The following is a 15,758-nucleotide window of genomic DNA, read 5'->3' as shown; positions in this document are numbered from 1 at the left end:
TAACGATAGCCACTTGTGGTTTTCCTTCCAAATATAAAAAAAATCAAACTATCACGCTTGAATTCCATCCCGAATAACTTTTTTTTCGGAAAAATTCTTACCAAAATGAGTTGGTACGCTTGTAAGCAATATAATGAGCTGTCATTGGAATAATTTGAACAGCTGTCGGACAAGTGGCTTAGAAATGACAGCAGTCTGAATTTGGTTCCAGTTTTTTATCTCACCCTGGATTTAGGTCTGATACGGAAAGGACAACATTGGTTCATTCGTTCGGATTCTTCTTTATAAATGTTCAAATATATAAATAAATATACCAGAATTTAAAATATATTTTAATAATCGAACATTAACTAAGTGTATGCATCTGTCCTTTAAGACTTCATGATCTAATGGTCGTTACAATTTATTTGGTGTTATGAAGAAAAATTTTTGTGGAAATGTCTCTGTTACCTTGTTCCACTGTACCCCAACATACTATGTTCAAGCCTTTGTTGAACGTTTTTTTTTTTTTAATATTATATTATGGATATGTTTTTTTTGATATAAATATATTTTTTATAATTTCACTTTTTCATCATCACTCTCCCTCTCTATTAAAACAAAATACCAAACACAGCAGTACTATAAATTAATTATGAAACTATAAAACAACAAAATATACAATTAACAAAAAGCAAAAAAAAAAGAACTTACAAAAAGGAAAATGGAAATGCAGAAAACACAAAACTGGATGGGTGGACAATAACTTTAACATAACCTATATAACAAAACGAAAAAATACAAATATTATTAATATATTAAAAAAAAAAACATAACAGAAATAGCAAATCATAAAAACATAATTTATATAGGAAGGAAAGATATACATACGATATATATTAACATAAAAAAATAGAAACTATAGACAAGAAACAATTACTGAAATAACAACTTGCTATACATAAATTAATCAAATATTTATAGAAAAACAAAACTGACATCCCCACATACACACATTAAATGATAATTTAAACTGCTACAGTAATCAGTATAAAGATATTAAGAGATGATTATATATTTGGTTGTACAAGTGAAGGAATGGATTTGAATATGTTCTCAAAATATTAAACAATGTTGACCTGAAACTCGAAGATATTTTTTTTACAATGATTTTCGAAAATTCATGATGAATTATAAATGAAGTTATTACAAATATTTTTTTAAACTAATACTGCAAAATTAGTATTTTTTTCTTTTTTTCACCTCCGATTTTCCACTACTTAATGTTTTTAATCTAATAGATGGAAGTAGATTTTTTGATTAGACTGCGACTTTCTAGTTGTCTCCTTGTACCACTTGCCCTTCAGAGTTGAATAGCAAAAAATCCTATTATAATCCTATATAATCATAATTATTTGTATTCCCTAAAAATCAAAGAGTCCAATAATGTAACTTGTGTATCTGTAACCTAACTTCAAATTATGGCTGCCATGGTATGGTTTAATATGGTCTGTACCTTCCGATAACTTCTGGTTCCGGTATTTTTCGATTAATATATACTCAGTAAACTCTTTCGAGAGAGAACGATACTTTCTAAAAAAAGTAAGCCAAAAAAATTCAGTAAAAACATTAAATTTTATTAGTAAACTATCTGGCCCAGTCGGCGTTGACGGTCCGTAGTTTTAGTCTTTAATGCATAGTTTTAAAAGCATAATAATTCACAAATCTGGCTCACATAAGTGGCACAATTTTTAGTTTAAATGATGACTCGATTAAATAGAAACAAAAACGTCTTTCAAAAACCCTGATCTTATTTTTCAGTAAGAGGTTTTAGTTTGAAAGTTAAAAACCTAAATAATACAGCATATGTATTAAAAAGTATACAATAACTGTCTAAAATAGGCCCATGAAAGGTGGTTCTCTACCCCCAAAGTAGCCTAAAAACACATTTTAGGTCAAATCGATTCGAAAATATAACAAGTAAGCAAAGGCTATTGTCGTGCGGGGCCGACCATGTGATACCCTACAACACTACAATATATTAGAAGCCCCTTTATGTCCAGATTCATTTTGAAAGATTTCGCTTTTGAAATTATGTCACCGCCCAGATATTACCCTTAGCATTTTGAACAGGGACATTTGCCCAATATTTACGCACAGTTTTTGGTCCATTTCAACCCTGAATATATTGCGGACATCTTTGGAAACAATAGGCCTGAGCCCAACCCTACCCTTGTGAAAATTTTCGTGAGGATCGGACGATGTTATTAGGTGAAAAAATGTTACAAAATATTGTAAGTCAAATTGAAAAAATAGCATGCGATAAAAAATATGAAAAAATAAAAAAAAAATACTACAAAATCTATATTAACATCATTATTGGCATCTTTTATGCGATTTTTTTAGATTTTATACTTTTCTGCCGAAAGGGCATTCTAAATTTACAAAATTTGTCAAAATCGCTCCAGCCATTCTGGAGATATAAGCATTCTAGCTAACATCCCCCTTCCTTTGTATATATACATTGTATATATTTCGCTATATATATCCGATATTTTTACTATCGGCATCTACGTAACGGTCAGAATTGACCTGTTCGTCTACTTATGAATTAAAAATATTCGCGGTTTAATGGAAAATTTTACTTTTATTTAACACAAATGTTATGGTCTATTTTACCTACTAAATATTACCCGATGACCATCAAAATTGGTAGACTTCCGGGCCGATTGGACCATAATTGCGACCTGTACAGCAACTGTGAAATCAGTAAATTTTTCAGTTTTTGGTCCATTTCAACCCCTAAATATTATGCGATCATCTCCAAAAGAAATAGGGTTCTATTCTGACCCTAGCCCCACCTACATTGCAAATTTCGTGAAGATCGGGCCATAATTGCGAACTGTAGAGTGATTACAAATTAACATGGACAGACGGACAGACGGACGGACGGACATACATAGCTAGATCGACTCAGCTCGGCGAAATAGGAAGATCCATATATACTTTTCTATGTGGGAAACCAATATTTCGAGGTGTTACATAATTTTTGGCCCAATCAAACTTATAATACCCCCAACATATAGTGTTGTAGGGTATAATAAAAACCCTCGAAATAGGTAAAATCAGGAGGTACTTTTATATGAGCTCTACTCCGAAACATTGACATTGAAAATTTTTCGCGAAGAGGTCTTCTACCAGAAGCTAGATTCCAAATAAGGGCAAAATCAATTGAAAAGTGTGACCAAGACCCTGGTAATAGCTAAAATCACCAGATACCTTCACATAAGAGTTATAATGAAGCATGCTTATAATTATTTGAAATAATTTGTTTTTCTTTCTAAAATCTCAAATTACCATATTGGAGGAATTTGAATGCGGCTATATCATTTGAGGGGGCTATATCACAATGTAGACCAACCTGATACATATTTTGTACAAACAATTCTTCATGTAACCCCTAGGACTGTATAAAATTTAAAACTTCATCGTAACTTTTTACAATATATTTGCGGCCCATTGCGTATGGAAAATGGACTCTAAAAAAGTTTAATCCGAGAACCCCTCTTTTGGGATTTTTATTTACCAACCGAAAAATTTCCTAAACCCTAGATTATCTGCGGCGCAGTGTAATTGATGATGATAGCGCATAGTGCCCGTACAACGTTAACTATGATTAAGGTTACTTTTAAAGGTTCGGAAGAATTTTTCGAGTATATGAATCCTTTTCTTACTATATTATCAATTCACTCCACTATTTTGTATAGTCCGCATATTATAGTGCCTTTTCATATTCGGTATTTCACTGACTGAAGTCCAAATGAATTTTGCATTTTTGAGTTCTCACTGGATGGATTATTTCCATATCTAATCAAAATTGAAAAGTTTGGTATGTCAACCATATAACTGCACGCATAGAAAATATGCAAACTTTCTTGATTTTTTTTTTTTTTTTTCAATACGAATTTTCAATTCCAAAAAGGCATTCTGAAACAATTCTACAAAAAATTCCATATCATAATAACACAGTCATTTTTTCAGTTCCGCGATTTTTCTCAAAATTTCTTTCATGACAACGTTTCCACTGTAATTACAAATAACCAAAAGAAAATTTAAGTCAAATCTGCCCAGCCGTTCTCAACTTATGTGTTACTATACTTTTTCAAAATTTTTACATATAAATTTAAAGAAGTAGGTGTGGCGAGTTCCTCTGACCCCAAACAGATACCTAAGGTTGGAGAGAGAGACAAGATTACGTCGTATACTAACTGTGGAAGAGATATCTTCATGATTTTGGAAAATATTAGGATTTTATATAAATCGAAAAAAATGGCGCAAGGAAGAACAATTGGGGTAGGAAGAACATTTAAAAAAAATATCCGAATAGTTCCAGTCGGTCTCAACTTATTCAATAACCAACGAACAACAAATGGTTTATATATAAATCAAAAATAAGGCGTGGTCAGTTCCTCAGCCTCCAAACAAATACTTAGGATTGGAGGGAAAGTCAACAGTATGTCGTGTAATAATTTTATAACCGATATTTTCATTATTCGGCAAATATAAGGATTTTAGATAAATCGAAATAGTGGGCGTAAAAGTAGGCGCGGTCAATATTTTTTTTCTTTAAAAACCTAACTCGGGGTATGAAGAATGTTTGGACACAAAATATGAAAATCGGTTCAGCCGTTCTCAACTGATTCCGTTACCAACGAACAACAATTGGTTTTTTATATATATAGATTTAAATAAGTTTTAACAAATTATCTTAAAATTGTTTTGAAGACGCTACATTACAAAACTTTACTTTTTAAAATTTTCCGCTAAAATTTAGCAAGTTCTCAGTATGAAAACTCCTTAAAAAATCTCTCAATTCACTTACAGAACTTTAGCGTAATGAAATAACATCCAATACAATTTCCATCAAATTATTATACACTTATTTTGAAAAACAGTGTTGGCTTGTTTGTTCGGGATACCATAGTATTATGTTGTTGCAAAATGATCAGGCTTAATCCCTTCATTGTTGTTTTTATAAAAACAACGTTTGTTTATTAGTGGAGAACGATGGTAATGTTTACCAGGGGGTAATGCTGGGAATACCCAGCTTTCGGAAAGAGCCACCAATCCTCATCAGTTCCCTTGTTTTTTGTCTGGGATAAAACTTTAAACTTCCAAGCTACTTGAGATTTCTAATTTGACTTCTTTATTGCCTTCTAATCAGGTTTTTCCATTGTCATTGTCATTTTCAGATAGTAGGAAACCTTACCCTTTGCCTAGAATATATGTTGGGGAAATTAATATAAAATGGTCAGATTAATTTCAAAAGTCACTGAAATCAAAATTATATAAATTTCACCTTTATTTCCCAAATAAAATTACCCTTCTTCTTTACACCCCAATATATAATCATCGAAAAATTTACCTACCAATTTATACATACTTATACATATACAATCCTATACATAAACTATAGACGACAAACCAAAACTGAAAAAAATAGCTACTATTATTATCATTATTATTAATCCATTGCAAAAATAACATTGAAATCGCATTAAACGCCATGTATTTAATCAAAACGATTGTCACACAACAACAACGGCAGAAAAAAAATCTCTGAGATTTTTATGCAACTGTTTTTTTTTATTTAATTTCTCTTTTATTAATAGTAAAGTGTTGAAACTTGTTTATATTTCCATTTGATTTATTCGCAAATGTTTGTTATGCAATCATCATTTGAAGAGTTGTATATTGTAAATTAAAAAAATAATATATATTGAAGAAAAAATATTTATTTTTTTCTCTGAAACTACATTAAGTGTATATCGCTCGACAAAGATTTCTTAAATCTATTTGTATTGGTTTAAGCTTTAAACTAAATGTTATTATTAGCTGTAAATCGTTTTTTTAAGTTGATGGTGTAAAAAATAAGATCTAAATTTCACTCGGAATTACCTTTTATATGAATGAGGAAAATATTTCTGTATTTATGATGTGACACATTATATTTGATTGAAATATACATGAATAGTTCCATGAACATAACAGTTCACACTTATGTTAAGATGTACTCTTGAAAGAGACAGTCAATCTTTTTATAACATAGGTTCGGAATTCGATTTACTGGGGAACAGGAATCACCGATTTCAAAAATATAGATATTTCCAAAATAGAAAATTTTGAAATTTTCAAAAAAAAAAAAAAAAACTTCCACCGGCTGATCCGGCTTCATTTCTCTTGTTTGAGAGATATTCTTTGGAGAAATATGTAATTGGTTGTCATTTCCGAATGTCATCAAATGCTATGAAAAATATTTCTTACTAGGGATAACTATGGAAAATTTTGCATTATTTAAACTGCATGTAAATTATGAAAAAATGAATACGAGCTTTTCCAATATAAAGCTCGGAAATACCTTTGCCAAATTTTATCGAGAACGGCTAAGATTTGGATATAGCATCCATATATATCCTTAATCCGATTTCATATTTATTGTGCAAATAATGTTTAATATCAGCCCACATGGAGTGAATTTCGGGATGTAAGTTTCCATTTTGTGTAACTCGGCTCCGATATATATTTTTGTAATATAATCCTTCTCCAAGTGATATCATGTACTCTAAGGAAGCTCTACTAAATATACATAGTGGCGCAGGGTATCATAAAATCACCGACCCGACTTTTGACTTTTCCCTACTGCTTATATGTGCGAAGTAGTAGAGGTTATACATAATCCAAGCGATAGGTTCAAATGAGCTGAAGTTTTTTTTTTTTTTTTCATACCCTACAATACAAGATGGTCAGGGTATTATGTCTTTGTGCATTTGTTTGTAACAGGCAAAAGAAAACGAGTTCCTTTTGATGATCTGCATAGAATCACATTCTGAGTCGATTTATGCATGTCCGTCCGTCTGTTCTGTCCATATATTTTTGTGAACAAAGTACAGTTCACATTTATTACCCAATCCAGATGAAATTTTCCACAAATCATTTGTTTGGCCCAAGGACGAACCCTATTGAAATTGTAGATAATCGGTAAAAAATTAGATAGCCCCCATATATATTTTCGTCCGATTTGCCTTTTATTGTGCACCAAACGTGTAATATCAGCCCCAATAGTATGGAATTTTGCACATACAACCAGATTAGGCCTGAAAATATGTATGCCAAATTTGATCGAAATCGGTTCAGATATAGCAATAGCTTCCATATATATTGTTCATCGGATTAGTTATTTTAGTCCTCCGTAATATGCACTCTGTAACAGCAATATTTGGGAAAATATAGCAAATACAGCTCAGAAATATCTTTGCTAAATTTTATCTAGATCGGTTCGGATTTGGATATATCTCCCATATATAACTTCGATCGATTTACATTTTATTGTGCACCAAACATCTAATATTTCCCAAATGGGATAAACGACCGGATTGAGTCTAGAAGCTAGTATGTCAAATTTGGTGAAGATCGGTTCAGATATAGTTATAGCTCCCATATATATTGTTCATCCGATTTGTTATATTTGTTACCCACAGCCTTAATAAGCACTCTGTAACAACGATATTCAGGGGAAAATATGAAATACAGAATATGAAATACAGTTCAAATTTAGACATAGCTCCCATATATATCAAATGGGCAATACAAGTCCGAATTTAAAAGATACAAATGCTTCGGCATATTTAGTCTTTTGAACTTTAAATTCTAATTATAATCATAGCGTATATGATTGAATTCTCCCATAAAAACTTTTAATTGTTATGTGGAGCTCTACTAAGTTGGCAAAGTGGTGTAGGGTATCATAAAGTCGGCCCCGTCCGACTTTAAGACTTTCTTTACTGGTTGGGAATGATTAAAATTTGTTGTCTCAAATCAGATCACTTCTTCGACGACTACAGTCCCATATGTCGTATACATGTTACATTCCTAATTATGTTACACATACCACACTATGTACGCCCTTTAAACGAGTTACTATGATTAAAATTTGTTGTCTCAAATCAGATCACTTCTTCGACGACTACAGTCCCATATGTCGTATACATGTTACATTCCTAATTATGTTACACATACCACACTATGTACGCCCTTTAAACGAGTTACTATGAATTACCCTAAAGACGACGCCGCTTTTACTTCTATTGTACAATAACTCTTTCACCTAAAATAAACTAAATTCCTTTTTTCAATATCCGATTTTCCACCACCAACCAACTATTGTAATAAACTCATTTCTTAAAATTCAAACTAAAAAGCTTATGTTAATATACTACAATTATAACATAATAATATATAAGATAAACTAATTTAGACACATAAATTAAATAAATAAAATATACAGACAAATATATAAAATAAGTTAAATATGGTACTAAATAAATATATAAAAATATATATTAAAAAATCGTTAGTTAAACTATAGTTATTTATATTGAAAAACAAACTAGATATATATTTGTGCAATTATTGTTTGTATTTGAAAAGCAAAAAAACAAATCTAAAAACTAAAGAAACCATAAAAGCAAAAGAATTAGGTGCCATTGAAATTTTGTTAACACTACTTGAGTTTAAATGCTTCAAAGGGAACCATGTCTCCAGAAATACGAACTATAACTATTTAGAAAATAATTACCCCCTCCCCACTCCCTTCAAAATCGATTACCTAGAAATGTGTAGACACTTTGTATAAAATGCAAATTAGAAATTACTACAAAAACAAAAGAAAATTAATAACTATTGGATATAAGTTACTATTTATAAATGACAAATGAATAAATAAACAAAAAACCGCAACAAAGTATTAACTATTAGAAAAAAGTATAAAAAACTAAAAAAACAAAATTTGTTGTATATGAAAGTGGAAAAACCCTCAAAAAACAAACAGAAATGTTGAATATTAAATAAAACAACCAACCGCTAGAGAAAATAATGCAAAAATATACTGACAAAACAAAAAGAAAACAATAATAAAAAATATATAAAAATAAAAAAAAACTTATGGATTTTTATTTATATTACCATTAAAATTGGTTTAACGAACACAATATATAATACGTTTAAAACGAATTCAACCAATAATTAAACAAGTAAATCATCCGGGCCGAACTTTATGTACCCTCCACCATTTGCAAAAAATGTGGAAATTTTCAAAAAAAAATCCGTTAAAATTCTGTTAAAATCCTCCATAAGCAACTTTTGCCGTAAGCAATTACAATATTCAAATGCGAAACTGCGAAAAAAATTCGGTTAACAAAATACCTAAAATCATCAAAATACCGAATATAGGGAGGTACCATTATATGGGGGGCTATACCAAAACGTTAACCCCCACAGACAATTTTCTTTCGTAGGCTGTAGTATTCACTACGAACTTCAAATACAACATTTGAAACAATTCCGGTGAATAATGTAGGTAAAATCATCAAAGTAGCGAATATCAGAAGAAATGATAATTTTCTGTCATAGGCTGTAGTATCCATTACGAACGACAAATATTAAATTTGAAACATTTCCGGAAAATAATGTCGCTAAAATCATCAAAATACCGAATATCGGGAGGTACCGTTATATGGGGCCTATACGAAGACGTGGACCTGCACAGACAATTTTCTGTCTTAGGCTGTAGTATCCATTACGAACTTTAAATACCAAATTTGAAACAATTCCCGTGAATAAATTCGCTAAAATCACCAAAATACCGAAAGTAGGGAGGGCTATACCAAAACGTGGACCTACATGACCCATTTTCAATACCAAAAGTCCTACAGACATAATATACATTTCAGAAAATTTTATCAACCTACGGGATTTTGCCTGAGAAGAGAGTTGAGGACCAGAAAGAAGTATATCATTTTGAATGACCATTGGATTATTCTTAGCTGTATACTGGACCACAACAACTAACAACACGAGGGAGTGCGTAAATATTGGGCAAATTCCCCTGGTCTAATGATAAGGGTAATAGCTGGGCAGTGCTCTATGGCACTATTTTAAAAGCGAAATCTTCCAAAATGGATTTGAATATAAGGGGGCTTCTAACATATTATAGTGTTGTGGGGTATCACATGGTCGGCTCCGCACGGCTATAGCCTTTGCTAACTTGTTATTTTCTAATATTCTTACCACCAATTTCCATTTTCAGTTGAAATCTTCCAATCACCCCGACATTTAACTTAATTTGAATTTTCAGTCAAATTTTTCTAAACATCCAAAATCTAAATTTGTTTTCATTCTTTTTTCGCTTTGACAATTGCCAATTAAACAGAAAAGATAAATAAATAACCGCATGTTTAGCCATCAATATTTCGACTGCAACGGAAGCCGCCTTGTCAAACGATATTTGGTAATTATTTTTTAGCAAAATATTTCATTTCTATCGCCGATGCATTTGAATATGTTTTTTTAATCTAAAGCAACCGAAATAATTTGAAAAATAATTCAATTTATGAAATGGCATTGAGTGAAATATCGGCAATACGCCTACACACTGCTGCAAAAATATGTCAATAGTAGTTATTGCCATACGAACCTGTTATGCATTCATTCATATGCATGCATGGATATATGTATTTACCGCAGGAAGGAAGTAAGTTGACACAATGTTATAGAAGGCCAATGGTGGAGTGACAGCTTCGTTTAGAACTGGTACATGAAGTGGGGTCATTGGAAAAGGTGAATGAATGCAGCGCAATGAATGTGAAGTTTGCAGCAGCTGGCGTAGATGACAATACAATACAGGGTGAGAAAAAAAAAACGGCAACAAAATCAAACGCCTTAATTTTTACATTTTTATACCATCCACCTTGGGAAGGAGGGTATATTACTTTGTCATTCCGTTTGTAACATCCTTAAATATTCGTCGTAGACCAAATAAAGTATATATATTCATAATCAGAATAAAATTCTAAGTCGATTTTACGATGTCCGTCTGTCTGTTGAAATCACGAAACAGCCCACATTATTGGACGTAGAGCGGTATTTTGATTATTTTTGCCACATTTTTTCAAGGCTTTGTCTGAAATTTGGTATTTGTAGGTCATAACGGGTCCCTGTGCGTATGGCAAAACATTGCATGTATGAGCCACGTTTTGGTATAACCCCCATATAAAGGTACCTCCCGATATTCGGTATTTTAATTTTTTTTGCCACAATTTTTCACTGATTTGTCTAAAAATTGGTATAATGGGTCCTAGTTCGTGTGGCGAAACATTGTATGTATATGTCCACGTTTTGATATAGTCCCTATATAACGGTACCTCCCAATATTCGGTATTTTGATTATTTTTTACACTTTTTTCACGGATTTGTCTGAAAATTGGTATTTGTAGGTCATAATGGGTTCTAGCTCCTTTGGCGAAACATTGCATGTGTAGGTCCACGATTTGGTATAGCCCCCATATAACGGTACCTCCCGATATTTGGGATTTTATTGGTTTTTACCACATTTCTTCTAATGATTCCTTTACCCTAAGGTGGAAGGAATTAAAAGTTTGTCCCGGCCGAACTTAATGTGTTATTACTTGTTTTTTTTTTTTATTTTATGAAAGCAAAAAATGTCGGAAATATCATCAAATTTTAGATTTGTTAGAATTGGTCACCTTTGGCACGAATTATGGCCTTCACATAGCCAATGAAACCGTCACACGCTACCCGAATGTTGCTCTGCGGTATTTTGGCCCATTCCCGGCGAAGCGCTTTTCTGAGGTGATTAACACTTTGGTATTTTTAGTGCCAACATTGCTTTTCAAAATACTCCAGCCACAATAGTCCAACGGATTGGTATCCGGAGATTTTGGAGGCCACTGTACGCGGGAAAAAAGGGAAGAGCTTAATTTTGTAACCATTATAACCATGAGTCCTGCTGGGATGTCCAAGGTCTGCGGCCAAAATGTTTCCGTGCCCAAAGCTTTAATACACCCTCCAGAATATTTTTGTGATAATATTCGGCGTTTATTCTGATGCCACAGGCGATTAACATGAGCGGAGAGCGACCAACCGAAGGTGCACATTTTCAGCTGGCCTCTTTGGCAAGTAAACACGATCATTTTGATCGTTTACAAACAGCTGGATATCGAATGTTTTCTATTCGGCGAAAACCAAATTCCGCCCTTTCGGCAAAGCGAAGGTACTCTTTAGCTCTTTTGAGTCTATTTTCTCTCTTTTGCGGTGTAAGTTTTTTCACTTTTTGGAATTTCAATGGCTTTACCCCGAACTCTTTTTTTAATATTTGCAGAATGGAATATTTTGATATGTTCAGCTCACGAGCCATTTTTCGACCACTGCGACGCGGGTTTCGATCAAGTCGTTTCTTTACTGTTCGAACCATTTCCGCTAAAAATGCTGTTTTCTTCCGTCCACTTCCTTGACGTCGGGCTACGCTACCAGTATCACGGTAACGAGCGATGGTTCGAGACACAAAAGATTTATTCACCTTTAAGTGCTGGAGTGCTCTAACGATAGCCACTTGTGGTTTTCTAGCCGAATATGAAGGAATCACACTATCACCCTTGAATTCCATCACGAATATATTTTTTCTGAAAAAATTCTCACCAAAATGCTTCCGTACGCTTTTAAACAATATAATGAGCTGTCGCTGGAATAATTTTAACAGCTATCGGACGAGTGGCTTAGAAATGACAGCAGTCTGAAATTGGTTGCAGTTCTTGTCATCATCATTAATATTTCTCAACCTATGGTTGTTGTAGATATTTCCAAATGATTTGAAGTCTTAGACGAAATACTCTATTCCGATCCTGATAATAAGAACTAATAAAACTTAAAATCATAAATCACATACTCGTATTAGTATGGCTTAGTCTGAAATTGGAAAGTCGTTGAATTTATACCTATCTCTTGTCTCTTTTTCCAAGGAGACAGCTGAGACAGTCTCTTTTGTAGAACTTTTTTTTCGGAAAAAAATCTTCTTTGATTTGTTTGCTCTCCTCTTATAAAATCAATTTCTCTTGGCTATTTTTGTATAGTTCCTTGGAAAAAAATTTTCTTAAGTTTATATGCCATAAACATGTCAATTGTAACCCATTCTAATACTCCCATACAATACATGTATTGTACGAACACATGTTTGTTCGTTATATTGTATTTTTTTCTTTCTGTGAATTCAAATATTTATTTTGACAACATGAATATTTCATTTTATTTATAAATATTTATGTTAGTCGAGTGAATTTACACACACACACATATATATATGGATGTGAAAGCGATTACTATTTTATTTGCCATTGTGATCAACTAAAAATGCAAAATACATAAAACAATTCCATTTAAACGCAATACAACAATCACTGGTAAACAATGACACAAAGAAGATTTGGCCGCAATGAACTGTGACAAAGGGTAAGTTCGAAAACAATGTGAAATAAAATTATTTTTTAGAAGATGGGTCAAATTTAATTGAAATGGTCGAAAATTAAATGGTAGCAGCCCCTTCTGATTTCATATTTACAAATCAAAGAGGAATATCAGAATGCCTTATCAACGACCGGAAAAAACGGCTACAATGACATGGAGGTAGCTCTTGGTGAAAGGGTGATGTTCTTGGAAATTCATAATAAAATACACCAACAAAATTAGAAACTTTGTATTATGGGTTGAAATTTTATTTTTTAGGACTTGGATCCGCAAATATCTTTAGAAGGTTCTAATGATGCATTATTTTGAAAACGGTCGCGTTGATTACGCCACGATTACGAAGTATATAAGGGCTATGCGACAAAGATCAATGTCATAGACCGCATTTCATAACTTTGAGAAGGTTTAAATATAACATCAGATGAAACCTACGTATATAGGAGCTCGATCTCGAAAAAATGCGGCAAAGTTATTCCTAAACTGTGTCTGGAATCTTGTACGAAATATTTTATTTGCAGGGAAAATTAAGGCTTTGAGGGACGTAGACATAATATATAGGGTGAAATGAAAAAACTGCAACCAATTTCAGAATACTGTCATTTATAAGCCATTCGTCCGACAGCAGTTAAAATTATTCCTGTGATAGCTCATTATATTGTTTACAAGCGTACAAAAACATTTTGGTAGAATTTTTCAGAAAAAAAAATTATTCGTGATGGAATTCAAGCGTGATAGTGTAATTTCTTCATATTTGGCTGGAAAACCACAAGTGGCTATCGTTAGAGCACTCCGGGATTTAAATGTGAATAAATCTTTTGTGTGTCGTACCATCGCTCGTTACCCTGATACTGGTAGCGTAGCCTGACGTCAAGGAAGTGGTCGAAAAAAACAGCAACCAAAGACCGAAAATGGTAAAGACTAGACGAAATGCATTCTGAGCAAATGGTTTGTGGCTGTACCACTTTAAATAACAGCATATGACAAAGGCATGTTAATATAAAAAACACAATTATAGGAAAGAATGACAAATAAAAGTTTGGATAATCCAAAATATTGGTTTCTAAATTTTATTCCATATAACTTCCAAAATAATTGCATACTGTCTTAGCGGTTTAAATTGCTTAACATTGGTAACTATGTTGTTACGATATCATAACAACAGAGGTATTTTTCACAGGGTTGCATATTTTACTCTGTCTTGTCCTATCTTTATACTTCTATGTCTTTGCAGCAACATCAGCAGAAATAGTTCGAAAAGTAAAAAAACGATTTGATCGAAACCCGCGTCGCAATGGCCGAAAAATGGCTCGTGAGCTGAACATATCGCAATATTCCATTCGACAAATATTGAAAAAGTCATTAAAATCTCTGTCATTAAAAAAATTGAAGAACTTACACCGCAACAGAAAGAAAATAGGCTCAAAAAAAAACTAAAGAGTTGCTTGCTGAAGTGGTGAACTGCCGAATTTGGGTTTTCCGATGAGAAAACATTCGTTGTCCAGTAGTTTGCAAACAAACAAAATGTTCATATTTACTTGCCGAAGAGGTCAGCCGATGATCGCTCTCCGCTCGTATTAATCGACCGTGGCATCAGAATAAATGCCGAATATTATCGCGAAAATATTTTGGAGGGTGTATTAAAGCCTTGGGCACGCAAACATTTTGGCCGCAGACCTTGGACATTCCAACAGGACTCAGCACCAACAACCAACAAAATAAGGCTTCTTGTTTCATTTTCAGCGCATAATGGCCACCAAAATATCCGGATTCCAATCCGTTGGACCATTGTGTCTGGAGTTTCTTGGAAATCAAGGTTGGCACTAAAAAATACCAAAGTGTCGATCACCTCAAGCAAGCGCTTCGCCGGGAATGGGCCGAAATACCACAGAGCAATATTCGGGCAGCATGTGACGGTTTCATTGGATATTTCTAAAACAAGTAAGCAAAGGCTATAGTCGTGCGCGGCCGACCATGTAATACCCTACAACAATACAATATGTTAGAAGCCCCCTTACGGCCAAATCCATTTTGGAAGATTTCGCTTTTGAAATCATGTCACGAAGCACAGCCCAGATATTATCCTTAGCATTTTGACCAGGGACATTTGCCCAATATTTACGCACTCTGTCGTGCTGTTAGTTTTTGTGGTCCATTTTACAGCTAAATATATTCAAATGGTCATCCAAAATGCTAAATGAAGAGGCCCCTCTGTATCTTCAAATTTGTATGTAATGTTGCTATTTTTCCACACAAAAGTAATGGTCCATTCTACTCGCTGTCCTAAACTCTAACTTTTTGCGAGATTTCGTTTCCAATGGTTTCTGTTTGTGACCTTTATAACGGCTGCAATATCAGGAAAATTTGTTTGTTGGTCCATTTCAACCCCTAAATATAGTGCGGACATC

The sequence above is a fragment of the Musca domestica genome, unplaced genomic scaffold (genome assembly GCF_030504385.1).
Source record: "Musca domestica strain aabys unplaced genomic scaffold, Musca_domestica.polishedcontigs.V.1.1 2, whole genome shotgun sequence".
Classification (NCBI taxonomy): Eukaryota; Metazoa; Arthropoda; class Insecta; order Diptera; family Muscidae; genus Musca; species Musca domestica.
Note: the sequence above shows the minus strand (reverse complement) of the source record.